Below are 14,636 nucleotides of genomic sequence, written 5' to 3' on the forward strand. Positions count from 1 at the left end.
GTCTGCTAGGTGCCCTGTCCGTAGATATGTAGCCAGGTAGGCACAGCATGTCATCACAAAGCACCACACTACAGTGTGGACACATGAATGAAGTGTCACTTTGTGCACTTCAAATAAAAAAAAAAAAGAAAGAAAAAACTAAACCGTGTAATGCACTAAAATACACATCACACTGCCCTCTCGTCGTGATTCACTGCAGCCAAAAATGGCATACAGTGTAAATGAACCCCTAAATTTACTGAAACTATGTAATATGAGGACAATCTTAAGCAATGTATTTAAATAATATCAAATCAGGAAAGCTCTTCTACTACATAGTGGATGGTGGATCTAATGGTCATCCTTAAAGCTGATCTTCATGTTTTATTGAAGTTTTAATAGTTCATTTGGACCAAGCAAGTTGTGCCTGATGTGTATACTATAAAAACTGTATGTAGCATCAGCTACAAGCGGTATACAGCACTGTGTTCTGGCAGCAGAATTGGGACTTTCCATCCCACTCTTGGAACAAAATCAAGTCATGCTGAACAGCACTCAGCCATTCACATGGAGCTTTTTAGTCTATGAATAAATACAAGACTTCCTCTGGTTGGCTGAAGCAAAGAGGTGGGCGCATTGCCTCATGATCTCTGACTCAGCTATTCAGAGGAAGTTTTAATATTATTACAAAGCTCCCTGTGAATGGCTGAATAATGTTCAACCCAACTTGATTTTGGTCCCCATCCCATTGCAGGAACACAGTGCTGTATATTGTATAAAGCTGATGCTGCATACAGTGCACACAGTGGGAGCATATAGTACTGGAGGTAATAGTTAGTTTGGACCAGCATAGTTGAGACAAACATTACAAATTTTCCTGGAGATCAGCTTTAAAATCCACCCCTTGGTCACTGTCCCTTGGAGAAACTTCACTTCAAAAAAGAAGTTTCAGTCCAGAAGAGAGGCCTGTACAACTATGCAAAGCTAAAGGTAAGGTTGGAGTTCATTTTTCACGGTTGAAGGATATCAGATTGGTCTTATTATTAGGAGAGGGTGGGGCTCCACCGGAAAATAGGAAGCAATTTGAATTCTACATTTCAGCACTGTTTCTATCTTAGAAATGTTTCATTCCAGGTCAGTTTAATCTTAATACTGAGCTATCAACTAAAGCCATATCTGTTCTGAAGAAAACATGTATTATGCTTAAGTATAGACAATAAAAGCAAAAAGTTGCACAATGTAAATAAACACTGTGGGAGATTTATTGTGGTTGAACCTCTTCCCGTTGGCTGTACGCATATATGCGGCCTCTCGGTGGGTGGGTTTAACTCCAGGAGGCCGCATATATGCGTCCCAAATGTAAGCATTTCTGTGCTGAGAGCATGCGCCCTGTGCGCTCCCAGCACAGTTACCGGGTGGGACTGGAAAGCTCCTGATGCAGCCAATCACAGAGGTCATATAACCCGAATGCCTGCCTCCGCCTCCCAGCATTTAGAAGTTTCTAAAGGGGCGCGAGGCGGCGGGGGGAAGGGGTTAGCACACATTTTATTTTTTTATTTTAAGAATTAATTTAATTTTATTATGTTAGTAAAAACTTTTTTTTACATTTAGATAAATGGGAAATATGTGAATATTTTGGATTCTTATTTTTCAGCTAGCAGGTAAAGCTTTAAGTAACTTTTACATTGTTCTGTGCCTGCTCTCTTTATCTGCATTATTGAAACACACTGTTGTTTACAGAGCTCAAAAGCCCTTGATTAAATTTATACACACAGCGAAGCTTCTCTTCCCATTCCAGAGAATCAAAAGGAAGTTAAATAAAATATACCAAAGAGAGGGGAACTCTCCCTGGAACAGGTACCTGTTGTTCTGGGGACAACTTTAACATTTTGGATAAATATAAAAGAGAGGGCCTAATGTGCTACCAATGGAGTATATGAGAAATAAATAAATTAATAAACGAGAGTGTGATTGAAGTGGGGTATAAGTAAAGAAGGGGGGTAGGGTGAAAATCCACAGCAACACAATGGTGGTATAGAATAAAGCTTCCAATACGGGTAGTGTCACCACATACAATGTAAGAATCTATAATTATTAAATAGAATTGGTGCTCAATTCAAAGTGGATAAATAAATAATTCAATGCACAAGTGAATACAAAAATATACAAAAATCGATATAAAGCAAAAAAAAGGGCAATGCGCTGCCAATGGGGTAAATAAAAAAAAAAAAAGGAAGCCTAGAGTGGAACGTAAACTACAAAAGTGGTGATGATGAAAAAGAAGGGAACAGCTGCCAACTTTCAGTAGTGTCACTACATACTCACACAGATGATTGAAAATAAATAAATCGGCGCTATTTTTCAAACCTTGATTCTCATCTATGCATCACAAAAGAATATTCTGTGCAAAATAATGCAAATGTATATACATATACTGTGTGTAAAAAAATATATAAATAAATAACAATATATCTATATAATGCTGGGTGTGAATGATGATATTATTATTATTATACAGGATTTATATAGCGCCAACAGTTTGCGCAGTGCTTTACAATGTGAGGGAAGACAATACAGTTACAATACAGTTCAAAACAGGAGGAATTAGAGGGCCCTGCTCGTTAGAGCTTACAATCTAGAAGATAAATACATCCAAATTCGTGAGGTGCTTGGTGATATAAATATGAGTTCAAAATATCTATAATAATAAAACGCAAGTGTCCCTGCGTCCGTCCCTGTGTCCGTGGATTGCGCTACTGCGCATGTGCACCACGGACAGCCGTTGGGATTGGGACGCAGAGAACACCGGCCGGCGCTGGGTGGGTGTGTATACGAGCGGATCCCCGCCCACCTTTCAACATCCGCCGTCCCTGGCTGGGGGTGGCGTTCCGATCTGTGGAGACTGCCACCCCCCGGAGTGCGGAGACTGCGGCCGGCCCGCGGCCTTTGGAGAGGCCGGGGATCGGGCCTGCACGGGGCGCCCAGGATGACGGACACCTGGGGGAGGCGGAGGAGGCGCCAGGAGGACTGAGGAGACGCGGGAAGCCGGGGACTGAACGGAAGAGAAGCTGCCGTGACCGTGAGGTAAGTGCACAGGGGGGGGGGGGGACGCTGGCATCTCTGCATTGATTGGGGGCATCGCTGTGGGCACTCTGCGATTGGGGGCATCGCTGTGGGCACTCTGCGATTGGGGGCATCGCTGTGGGCACTCTGCAATTGGGGACATCGCTGTGGGCACTCTGCGATTGGGGACATCGCTGTGGGCACTCTGCATTGACGTCCGCCCCCCAATTGCTCAGTCTAAAGGTTTGCACTCAGAAAATTTTTTACTTGCTCAGCACAGTAAAAAATTAGAGGGAACATTGGCAGAATAGGTAGGGAATTTTGATAACATTGTCAGGGCTGAGGCACAAGTCCTACTGCGCATGAGCGGGTGCATGCGCACCAACGGATCGGGCAGCGCCATCTCTTATAACAAACATACATCCCATCTCCATGGCACACACTGCGCCGATCGGACAATCCTATTCCCTACCCACACGCGCACGCCCACTGTCTCATTGTCGGGTCGGCGCAGTGTGGGGCATGGGGATCGGATTGTCGGGTCGGTGCAGTGTAGGGTCAGCGGAGTTTGTGCCATGGAGATTGGATGGATGTTTGTTATAAGATATCCCGCTGCCCGACCCGTTGGTGCGCATGCGCCCGTGCATGCACACTAGGACTTTTGTCTGACTCCTTACAATGCTATCATAAATCCCTACCTATTCTGCGCATGCCCAATAGGACGTGTGACGCAGGTACAAGCTGCTGCATGACGAATCCACAGCTGATCTCAATCGGAAATGACGTAGATAGGGAAATCTGATAGAACACTGGGCGAAACTGTTGAAGCGGCGGTTGTGGGGTAGGGAAATCTGATAGAACACTGGGCAAAACTGTTGAAGCGGCAGGTGTGCGCGGGCACGCGGAGGATGTGCGCTTGCGCGGACTTACTGCTAAGCAACAGCGGGTGTTACAAGTGGCGGCGGGCGAGAGCCGCTCGGTCAGCTCTGGGAAGCCAAATCGGCCATATTACTAGATGGTAACAAAGCGGTTTACATGCCAGTCTTAAGATTGTAGTATTACGTGGCTCTATATATGGTATATATAACAATAATGGGCATAATCATATAAGGCAATGGGTGGTGCATATATATAATAATGGAAAGCAAATCAAATTAAGCGCAGAGAAAACAAATAAAGCCCAATGGGAACCACAATAGATCATATGCCAATCACAAAGACAGTAATGCATATTTAACCACAATGGGCACATTTGTCAAAAAATGTCAGAAAATGTGTGAAGGCTGAACAGGCTATGGGTAAAAATAGGTAATAATAGGAAAAGCCACAAGATAAAAATTGAGAGCGGTTGTCATGGTAACCAAGAATATGAGGCAATGTATATTAAATAAAACACCAAGAATAAACATATTTACATAGTTACATAGTTTGTGAGGTCAAAAAAAGACATCAGTCCATCCAGTTCAACCTATGATGTGTATGTGTTTGCTGTTAACCATACATTGTATACCCCTGTATGTTGTGGTCTTTAAAGGTGCCCATCTAATAGTTTTTTGAAACTATCGATGCTCCCTGCTGATACGACTGCTTGTGGAAAAGAATTCCACATCCTTACTGCTCTGACAGTAAAGAACCCCCTACGTATTTTAAGGTTAAACCATTTTCCCTCAAGTTTTAGTGAGTGGCCAAGTGTAATGGTGCTGGTGACTGAGCCTGACGTGCAGAGGTAGCCTCGTGGGATCTGGTACAACAGGAATACAGACGGGTCACACTGGTGGTAGACACGGGCTAGTCCAAGGTGCTGAGTCTAAGTGACAGCAGGTCTTCACCAGAGTCTCTGAGGGAGGATGGACTTCGCTGCGTGCTGAACACCAGGTTGCGGTCCTCAGGATTGCCCCACCAGGAGGTGAACAAGTCCAGAATCGGAAGCAGATAAGCCGACAAGGATAAGGCAGGAGAGTGGTCACAGGAACGAGCCAAGGTCAGGGCGGGCAGCAAGCAGACGAAGTAGTGGACAAGCCGGGAGGTCGATCAGGAAGTCAACAGGAAATAGCAGGTTTAGGATCAGGAAGTACAGGTAAAGCTGCAGACAAAACAGCAAAGGCATAGTGCTGCTGAGGTGTTTAAATAAGGCAGCCTTTTGCCAATTAGTGCAATTAGTCTGCACTAGATTAACTCTTAAGTGGCAGATTCATGACAGCACTTTAGTGTGCACAGGGAGTGTTCCTAACACCACGTGTCTTATTGTATTCCCTTACTCTGAAAAGTTTGTTCTTTATGCTAGGGTCACCAGTACAGTATTTGTACATTGTTATCATTTCCCCCCTCAATCGTCTCTTCCACAGAGAGAATAAGTTCAGTGCTTGTAGTCTTTCCTCATAGCCGATGCCCTCCATTCCCCTAATTATTTTTGTTGCCCTTCTCTGGACTCTCTACAGTTTCAGCACGTCCTTCCTGAGGACAGGTGCCCAGAACTGGACAGCATACTCCAGATGTGGCCGGACCAGAGTCTTGTAGAGTGGGAGAATAATCTCTTTATTTCTGGAGTGAATCCCTTTTTTATACATGCCAGTATTCTGTTGGCTTTTCTTGCAGCGGCTTAGCATTTCATGCCACTGCCAAGCCTGTTGTCTACAAGTCCCCCATGTCCTTTTCCATCCTAGACTCACCCAGAGGTTTCCCCCCCAGTGAGTAACTTGCTTTCGTATTTCTGACGCCCAGGTGCATTACTTTACATTTTTCAACATTAAACCTCATCTGCCATGTAGTTGCCCACCCCATTATTTTGTTCAGATCCGCTTATAAGTTTTCCACATCTTGCATAGAAGATATTGGCATGCTTAGTTTAGTATCATCCACAAATACGGAGATTGTACTCGATATCCCCTCCTCTAGATCATTTATGAATAAGTTAAACAGGATTGGCCCCAGGACAGAACCTTGGGGGACCCCACTTTCCACACCCGCCCAATCCGAGTACTCCCCATTAATCACCACCCTCTGTACTCTCCCCTGGAGCCAGTTCTCTATCCAGGTACTCACCCTTTGGTCCATACCTACCTTCCTTAGTTTGTAATGTACAGTAAGCGTTTGTGGGGAATGGTGTCAAAGGCCTTGGCAAAGTCCAGATACACCACATCCACAGGCTTACCTTTATCTAGATGGCAGCTCACTTCATTGTAGTAGGTTAATAGATTGGTTTGGCAAGAACGATCTTTCATGAAACCATGCTGATTACTACTAATAATACCGTTTTCATTACTAAAGTCTTGTATGTAGTCTCTTAACATCGCCTCCAAAATCTTGCAGACTACTGATGTTAGGCTGACCGGCCTTTAGTTACCCGGGATATATCTCGACCCTTTTTTAAATATTGTTACCACGTTGGCTTTTTTCCAGCTGGCACCATACCCGTCTGTAGACTATCCTTAAAGATCAAGAATAATGGTCTGGCAATCAGCTGGCTGAGCTCTTTAACCACTTGCCGACCGCCGCACGACTATCTACGTGGGCGGTCAGCCCCTCACAGGCAAAGTGACGTAGGTCTACGTCGCTCGCCTGTGAGGGTTTAGGGAGCGAGCGCGCGCCGCCGGAGGCGCGCTCCCGCTCCCGCGTGGTCACGGACCCCCCCGCGCGCGTGACCGGCGGACCCGATCGCCGCCGGCCACTCTGCGATCGGCGGGGGAGAGGGAGATAGTCAGGCAGCTTGTGTAAACAAGCTGCCTGTCATTCTCCTCTCTGTATGAGAGCTGATCACATGGATCTACTATGTAGATCCATTGATCACTCTGCATACAGTTGAAGCCACAGCCAATCACAGTTAGAATCACGCCCCTAGGGACACACACAGCCCCTCCCTCTCAAATAAAGTTAACCCCTTCACTACCAGTGCATTTTTACAGTAACAGTGCATATGTATAGCACTGATTACTGTAGAAATGTCACTGGTAACCCCAAAAGTGTCAAAAATGTCAGTCAAGGGTCCGATCTGTCCGCCGCAATGTCGCAGTACCGCAAAAAAAATCGCAGATCGCCGCCATTACGCGTTAAAAAAAAAACAACAAAAATGACAAAAATCTTTCCCTTTGTTAGTAAACGCAATAACTTTTGCGCAAACCAATCAAAATACGCTTTTTGCGATTTTTTTTACCAAACATAGGTAGCATAAAACAAATTGGCCGAAAATATTAAAAAATTTTGATTTTTACATTTTTTTTTGGGGGAATTTCATATAAAAAAAAGGGAAAAATATTGCTATTTTTGCAAAATTTACGCTCTTTTTTTGTTTATAGCGCGTGATCAAAAAATCGCACAGGTGATCAAATACCACCAAAAGAAAGCTCTGTTTGTGGGAAAAAAAGGACGCCAAATTCGTTTCGGTACAGCGTCGCACGACCGCGCAATTGTCCGTTAAAGTCACGCAGTGCCGAATCGCAAAATGCCCTCTGGTCGTTTAGCAGCCAAATCCTCCGGGGCTTAAGTGGTTAAGAACCCTCGGGTGCAGGCCATCCGGTCCCGGTGATTTATTTATGTTAAGTTTCTCTAGTCTATCTTCTGTTAGCCATGGCGGTACTTCCTGAGGTGTATTATTTAGTTTAACCTTACAAGCTGGGTTAGTGTAGCCCCCCGATTCTTTTGTGAAGACTGAAGAGAAGAAATTATTTAACACTTCCGCCTTTTTTCTGTCCTCTGTGGCCATATTTCCTTTGTCATCTTTTATGGGGCCAATGTGTTCTGGCCTCGCTTTCTTACTGTTTATATACTTAAAGAATTTCTTGGGGTTCTTTTTACTCTCTTCTGCTATATATCTCTCATGCTCAATTTTAGCCGCCTTGATTTAGTCTTTACGTTTCTTATTACACTCTTTGTAATGCTTGAATGCTGCCAATGACCCCTCAGTCTTGTATTTTTTGAAGGCCTTTTCTTTAGTATTAATATGCGTTTTTATGTTGGAGTTTAGCCACCCAGGGTTTAGTTTTGCTCTTTTAAAATTATTTCTCTTTGGAATGCACTGGCCAATCCCTTTGTTAAGTATGCTCTTGAAGCACTCCCATTTTTCCTCCGTGTTCTTTGTTCCCAGGGCTCTATCCCCATTTGATATTTTCTAGCAGAGAGTGCATTATTTGGAAATTGGCTCTTTTGAAATTCAGTGTCCTTATATTACCCTTGTGTTTCCTATTACTATGATTAATACTGAAACTAATTGACCTATGGTCACTGTTTCCTAATTTGCCCCATATTTCTATATCCGTGATCAGGTCAGTATTGTTGGTAATCAGTAGGTCAAGTACCGCATGGTTTCTTGTCAGTACGTTCACCATCTGACCCATAAAATTGTCCTGCAAAACATTTAGGAACTGCCGAGCCTTGGCTGAGTGCGCGGTTCCTTCTGCCCAGTCTATATCTGGATAATTAAAGTCCCCCATTATAATGACATTTCCCATCCTTGCTGCCAATCCTATCTGTAAAAGGAGGTCCGCCTCCCCCTCCTCCCTCTGGTTGGGGGGCCTATAGCATACGCCCAATATTACCTTCCCCATAGTGCCTTCCCTTTTAAGTTCAACCCATAGGGATTCTGCCTAGTCCATAGCTCCATTATTAATATCATACCTCATATTTACCTGTACACTGTTCTTAATATACATACATACCCCTCCCCCTTTTTTACCCTCTCTATCCCTGTGAATACCCCTGAATGGTCGACATCCAATCATGAGAGCTGTCGAACCAAGTCTCTGTTATCCCCACATAATCTAAGTCCTCCTCAAACATCAGTAGCTCCAGCTCTCCCATCTTGTTGGCCAGGCTTCTGGCATTGGTATACAAACCTCGTAATTTTGACCGGTTGCATATATCCTCGTTCAATGTTGTTTTTAGGCTGCTCTTGTGATTTTTTCCCCATACCCACCTTGGGTTTAGGAGCTCTGGCTAATTCTACATCTGTACCCTCCTCCCCATCACCTAGTTTAAAAGCCCCTCAAACTTTATGGCCATCCTCTCACCCAGTACGTCTGCACCCTCCCCATTTAGGTGCAATTCGTCCCTACCAAAGAGCTGGTGGCCGACTGAGAAGTCGGCCCAGTTCTCCAGGAACCCGAAACCCTCCTTACTACACCAGCTCCTCAGCCACTTGTTAACTTCCCTAATCTCCCGCTGCCTCTCTGGTGTGACTTGAGGTACAGGTAGTATTTCTGAAAATACTACCTTGGAGGTCCTACTCCTCAACTTAGCGCCTAAATCCCTGAAATCGTTTAGGACTCTCCATCTTCCTCTGCCTATGTCATTGGTACCCATGTGTACCAACATGAGATCGAGATGTACACAGAATCGCATCTCCACACCCGCCGGAATTGTACCTACTAAATCTAATCTAATGGGGATTCAGTAATTTAAATCTGTCCTGTGTGGCTGTTTCCAAGCTTCCTAACTCTACTTTCTTACACTCACAGATACTCCCAGAAACTCACAGGTACTTACAGACACTCACAGTCACAGAGCACGGTCAGTCGCAGAGCACGCAGATCACAGTCAGTCGCAGAGCACGGTCAGTCGCAGAGCACGCAGAGCACAGTCAGTCTCAGAGCATGGTCAGTCGCAGAGCACAGTCAGTTGCCGAGCACGCAGAGCATAGTCAGTCTCAGAGCATGGTCAGTCACAGAGCACAGTCAGTCGCAGAGCACAGTCAGTCGCAGAGCACAGTCAGTCACCCAGCACAGTCAGTCGCAGAGCACAGTCAGTCACACAGTACCCACTGATACTCAGCTACACAGTACTCACTGACTCTCAAGTACTACCCTACACCCTTAGTCACAGTCTTCGTTCACAATCACAATCACAGTCTTTACCTACAGTCTTTTACTTACAATCACAGTCTTTACTTACCAAGTGTGTGTTCCTGTGCACCTGTAAGGCGACACTTGCAGTGCTTTTCAGCAATTTCTCACTCCTTCCTCCCTCAGTCAGTCAGTCTTCTGCTCCCGCCTCCTTCTTCTGTCACTTCCTGGTCTTGTCAGCCAACCAGCTAGTGGGGTGGGTATGATGTTGGTTTCTCCTCCACTCCCAGTCCCCACTGCCTCTCTGTGTGTGTGGGGGGGCGCTCTCTCTCTGTCTCGGTGTGTGGGGGGGGGGCGCTCTCTGTCTCGGTAAGGGGGGGTCCGGTTATGCCGCTCACTCTTCTGGGAGGGGGGGTTACTGTACTATCGCACAGCTCTCACTTACTCGCTCTGCTCTCACTCACTCCCTCCGTCACACACTCGCTCGCTCCTCACACACGCTCAGCTGCCTCTGATCCCACGCTATCAGCTTCCTCTGATCCAGCGCGCTTTTCCACCGCAGAACAGCACCAACTGCAGGTCTCCCTCTGGTTGTAAATCTTTAGTGGAGTGAAGTAACACTGAGACCCGGAAGTATAATTAAAATATGAAGAAAACATTTATAGAAGGGCCATCTACCGGGAATGGGTAGAAGCTACAGTAGGCTCCATTCACGAAGCGGTATCTCCCATGCTAGGAAATGCAGTAAAGTCCAAATATTTTTTGGGCATTCACAAAAAAACTCTACTAAAATACTGCATGTGGTATTTTCCTGAAATATGCAGTATTTATCTCATTTTTTCTCATGCAATATGCAGTGAAATGGATACAGTGGAAAAGGATTGGAACCCCTGTGAGTTTTTTTTTAAAGTGAGTTTTTTTTCAAAGCGCCCCTGTCCCCATCAACTCTCCCCCCCCCCCCCTGCTCATGCGCAAATGTGAATGCACATGTATGTCCCGCACTCATATGTAAATAGTGATCACCCCACACATGTGAGGTATCGCCACGAACGTCAGAGTGAGAGCAATAATTCTTGTGCCAGGCCTCCTGCTTAACTCTGGTAACCAGTAAAGGCTTTTAATACATCACCTATGGATAATTTAATGTAACATAGTTTGTTGGGCGTATTATTTTATGTTATGACATGTTAGGTATCTATTTTAATCAGAATAACATTGTCTTATATGTTTTACAAAAAAAAAACTGTATTATATTGTGTTTGCATTAAGATTCATTAAAGTGTTTTCCTGAAAATTTGTATTTGATAAACTACTTTAAAAAATATTTAAAACCATTTTATTCTCCAGGGTCTTTGCTTTCAGAAAATATATAATGTCTGGGGGTTTTAAGTAATTTTCTAGCAAAAAGAAAAAAAAAACATGTATGTCATAAATGTCAGAATTGGCCCGGACGTGAAGTGGTTAAAGGACACTAACGCAAGATGTGTCATTGTTACGTAGCATGGAAATATGTACAAGGAAGGAAATCAGTTTTATCAGAAGGGGTGGAACCCCGTTAGATTGGAGTAATGTAAGTAGGCGTATTTTGCAGCACTTCTTCTACAACTAGTTTCAGTTGGTGGCTTTCTGAGAAGAGGTAACGGCTGGAAACGTACAGTGGGCTACTCACACAGCCAAGAATCATTCCAAAAGTAAGCAAAATTAACATACACTTCAAACTAAAATTCATATCCATTCATCTAAATACTTTATAGATTCCTTCAACTTTTATTTTATTGATTGTTTTGCTGTATATAGAAAACGAAAGTAAGTTCACATTCCATAAGTACTGTGTACATCATATACAGTATGTACAATGACTGTATGTCTAAAGTGTAAGTATAGCCAAACCTTTTTAGCTTTGGATAGAGTAAGAAAGGATTAAACCCCCTGCTATATTATTTTTTTTTCTGTCTGGGTAAATTTCCTTTTATTTCCTGTCCAGAGACACTCCACAAAGTTGGAGGAAATCTTCCACAGTGAGGAGAATACACGAGTAGATTGCAATTTTGTACAAAAAATTTCCGTACACTTGTTTGAAAGCATTGGAAAACTGCGTTTGATTTTGCAATGATTGTGATTTCCCAAACAAGAACCACATACACTGATAGAAATTTAAGGCTGGGTTCACACTGGTGCCAATTTGAGGTGCGTTTCCCCACATCCAATTCGCATGTCAGGAGAGTGTGACCGGCTCCCAATGGAGTCATTTCACACAGCTCTGGGACAGCTGCGGAGCTGTTTTGCGGAAGAGTGCTGTCCTGTGCGTGTTCTGGTCCGTTTCAGGTCCGAATCCAGCCAAAAATTCTGACCTGAATCGTCCCTGAAACGGAGAACAGGGACACACCGGACCCCTGCTGTGAGCTGCTTCGCACAGCAGTGTGAACCCAGCCTCAATTAAACATTTGCGCATCAAGAACAATAATAGGCTGCAAGCACGCTTAATGTGTGTAATAAATATTGTGTATAAAACATGCTGCGATAAAAAAATAAATTAACTTATATATGTGTCAAATTTCAAATGTCATCAAACAAATGAACTCTATTAACCACTTCAATACAAGGCACGTTTGCCTCCTTCCTGCCCAAGCCAATTTACAGCTTTCCCTGCTCTCACAATTTGAATGACAATTACTCAGTCATGCAACACTGCACTGAAACAAAATTTTTATAATTTTTTTAAACAGATAGAGCTTTCTTTTGGTGGTATTTAACTGCTTGCCAACCGCCCGCCGCAGATGTACCGGAAGCTGTCCTGGGGGCAAGCACGCGCTGCTGGTGGCCACACCCACTAGGCAGCGGGGATGCCGATCCAGGGGACCGGCGGCACAAATTGCCCCTGGAAACACCAGCGATCGCTACCCACTGAGAGAGAACAACGGTCAGCTTTTGTAAAACACAGCAGACCGTTATTCTCTCTGAAATGATCACAGAGCGCCTGCGATCCTCCTATATAGGATCACAGGTCTCTGTGTTCATTTCATAAATCCCTCCCCGATACAGTTGGAAAACACTCCCCTAGGCTCACACTTAACCCTTTGATAAACGCTGGGTTAACCCCTTCCCTGCCAGTGTCATTATTACAGTAACAGTGCATATTTCTAGCCCTGATTACTGTAGTAATGTCACTGGTCCCCCCAAAAGTGTCAAAAATGTCAGTTAGGGGTCCGATCTGTCTGCCACAATGTCGCAGCCCCACTAAAAATTGCAGATCGCTGCCATTACTAGTAAAATATAAATAAATAAATAAAAATGACATAAATCTTTCCCCTAGTTTGTAGAGGCGATAACTTTTGCTCAGCCTCACACCAATCAAAATGCTCTTATTGTGATTTTTTTTTACCAAAAATATGTAGCAGAATACAAATTGGCCTAAAAGGATGAAAAAATTAGATTTTTAATTTTTTTTTTTTTGGGGGGGGGGGGGGGATGTTATATAGCAGAATGTGAAAAATATTGTTTTTTTTTTTTTTTTTTTAGAATTGTCGTTCTTTATTTGTTTATAGAGCAAAAAATTAAAAACGCACAGGTGATCAAATACCACCAAAAGAAAGCTCTATTTATGGGAAAAAAATGACATGAATTTTATTTATATACAGCATCGCAGGACCGCACAATTGTCTGGTAAAATAATGCAGTGCCGAATCATACATGTGTGTGTATATATACCCCTATACAGAAGTTCAGATGTTTTGCCTGCCTCCAAAGACCCCAAAAAAATGCCCAAAAAAAAGCCTGCTGCAAAAACACACCTGGGCGTTTTTGTAGCTGGCGTTTTTTTGGGCATTTTTTGGGCATCTTTGGAGGCAGGCATAACATCAGAACTTCTGTGTAGGGGTATATATACACACACACATGTATGTATATATACACATACACACATATAGGTGTGAAAATAGCAGAAACCTATGCTTGCGCTAATGAAATAATTAACACCCATATGGCTTCTCTGCTATAACACCTATATGTGTGTATGTGTATAAATACATATAAGCGTGTGTGTGTATATACCCCTATACAGAAGTTCAGATGTTATGCCTGCCTCCAAAGACGCCCAAAAAATGCCCAAAAAAATGCCAGCTACAAAAACGCCCAGGTGTGTTTTTGCAGCAGGAGTTTTTTTTGGGCATTTTTTTGGGGGTCTTTGGAGGCAGGCAAAACATCTGAACTTCTGTATAGGGGTATATATATATATATATATATATACACACACACACTTATATGTATTTATACACATACACACATATAGGTGTTATAGCTGAGAAGCCATATGGGTGTTAATTATTTAATTAGCACAAGCTTAGGTTTCTGCTATTTTCACACCTATATGTGTGTATGTGTATATATACAAACATGTGTGTATGTATATATACCCCTACACAGAAGTTCTGATGTTATGCCTGCCTCCAAAGATGCCCAAAAAATGCCCAAAAAAACGCCAGCTACAAAAACGCCCAGGTGTGTTTTTGCAGCAGGCGTTTTTTTTGGGCATTTTTTTGGGGTCTTTGGAGGCAGGCAAAACATCTGAACTTCTGTATAGGGGTATATATACACACACACGCTTATATGTATTTATACACATACACACATATAGGTGTTATAGCAGAGAAGCCATATAGGTGTTAATTATTTCATTAGCGCAAGCCAGTGTTAATTTCGTTGACTAAAACCGACTAAAACTTTTTCGTCGACTAAATGAAAACAATTTTAGTCGACTAAAATACGACTAAAACTAAAACAATTCAGATGACTAAAATACGACTAAAACTAAAATGGCATTTT

The 14,636-nt window shown here is 43.4% G+C and overlaps 1 protein-coding gene across 1 annotated transcript in view; it reads left to right on the forward strand.

Moving 5' to 3' along the window:
* Nucleotides 1-14,636, forward strand: part of LOC309558265 (caspase-8-like) — a 174,040-nt gene that overhangs the window by 49,787 nt on the left and 109,617 nt on the right. Inside the window, exon 2 of the mRNA XM_082261315.1 lies at nt 11,479-11,506. The gene's annotated coding sequence lies outside the window, so the exon portion shown is untranslated. The remainder of the gene's footprint in view (nt 1-11,478; nt 11,507-14,636) is intronic.

The sequence above is a fragment of the Pelophylax lessonae genome (assembly GCF_965119305.1).
Source record: "Pelophylax lessonae genome assembly, chromosome: 6".
NCBI lineage: Eukaryota > Metazoa > Chordata > Amphibia > Anura > Ranidae > Pelophylax > Pelophylax lessonae.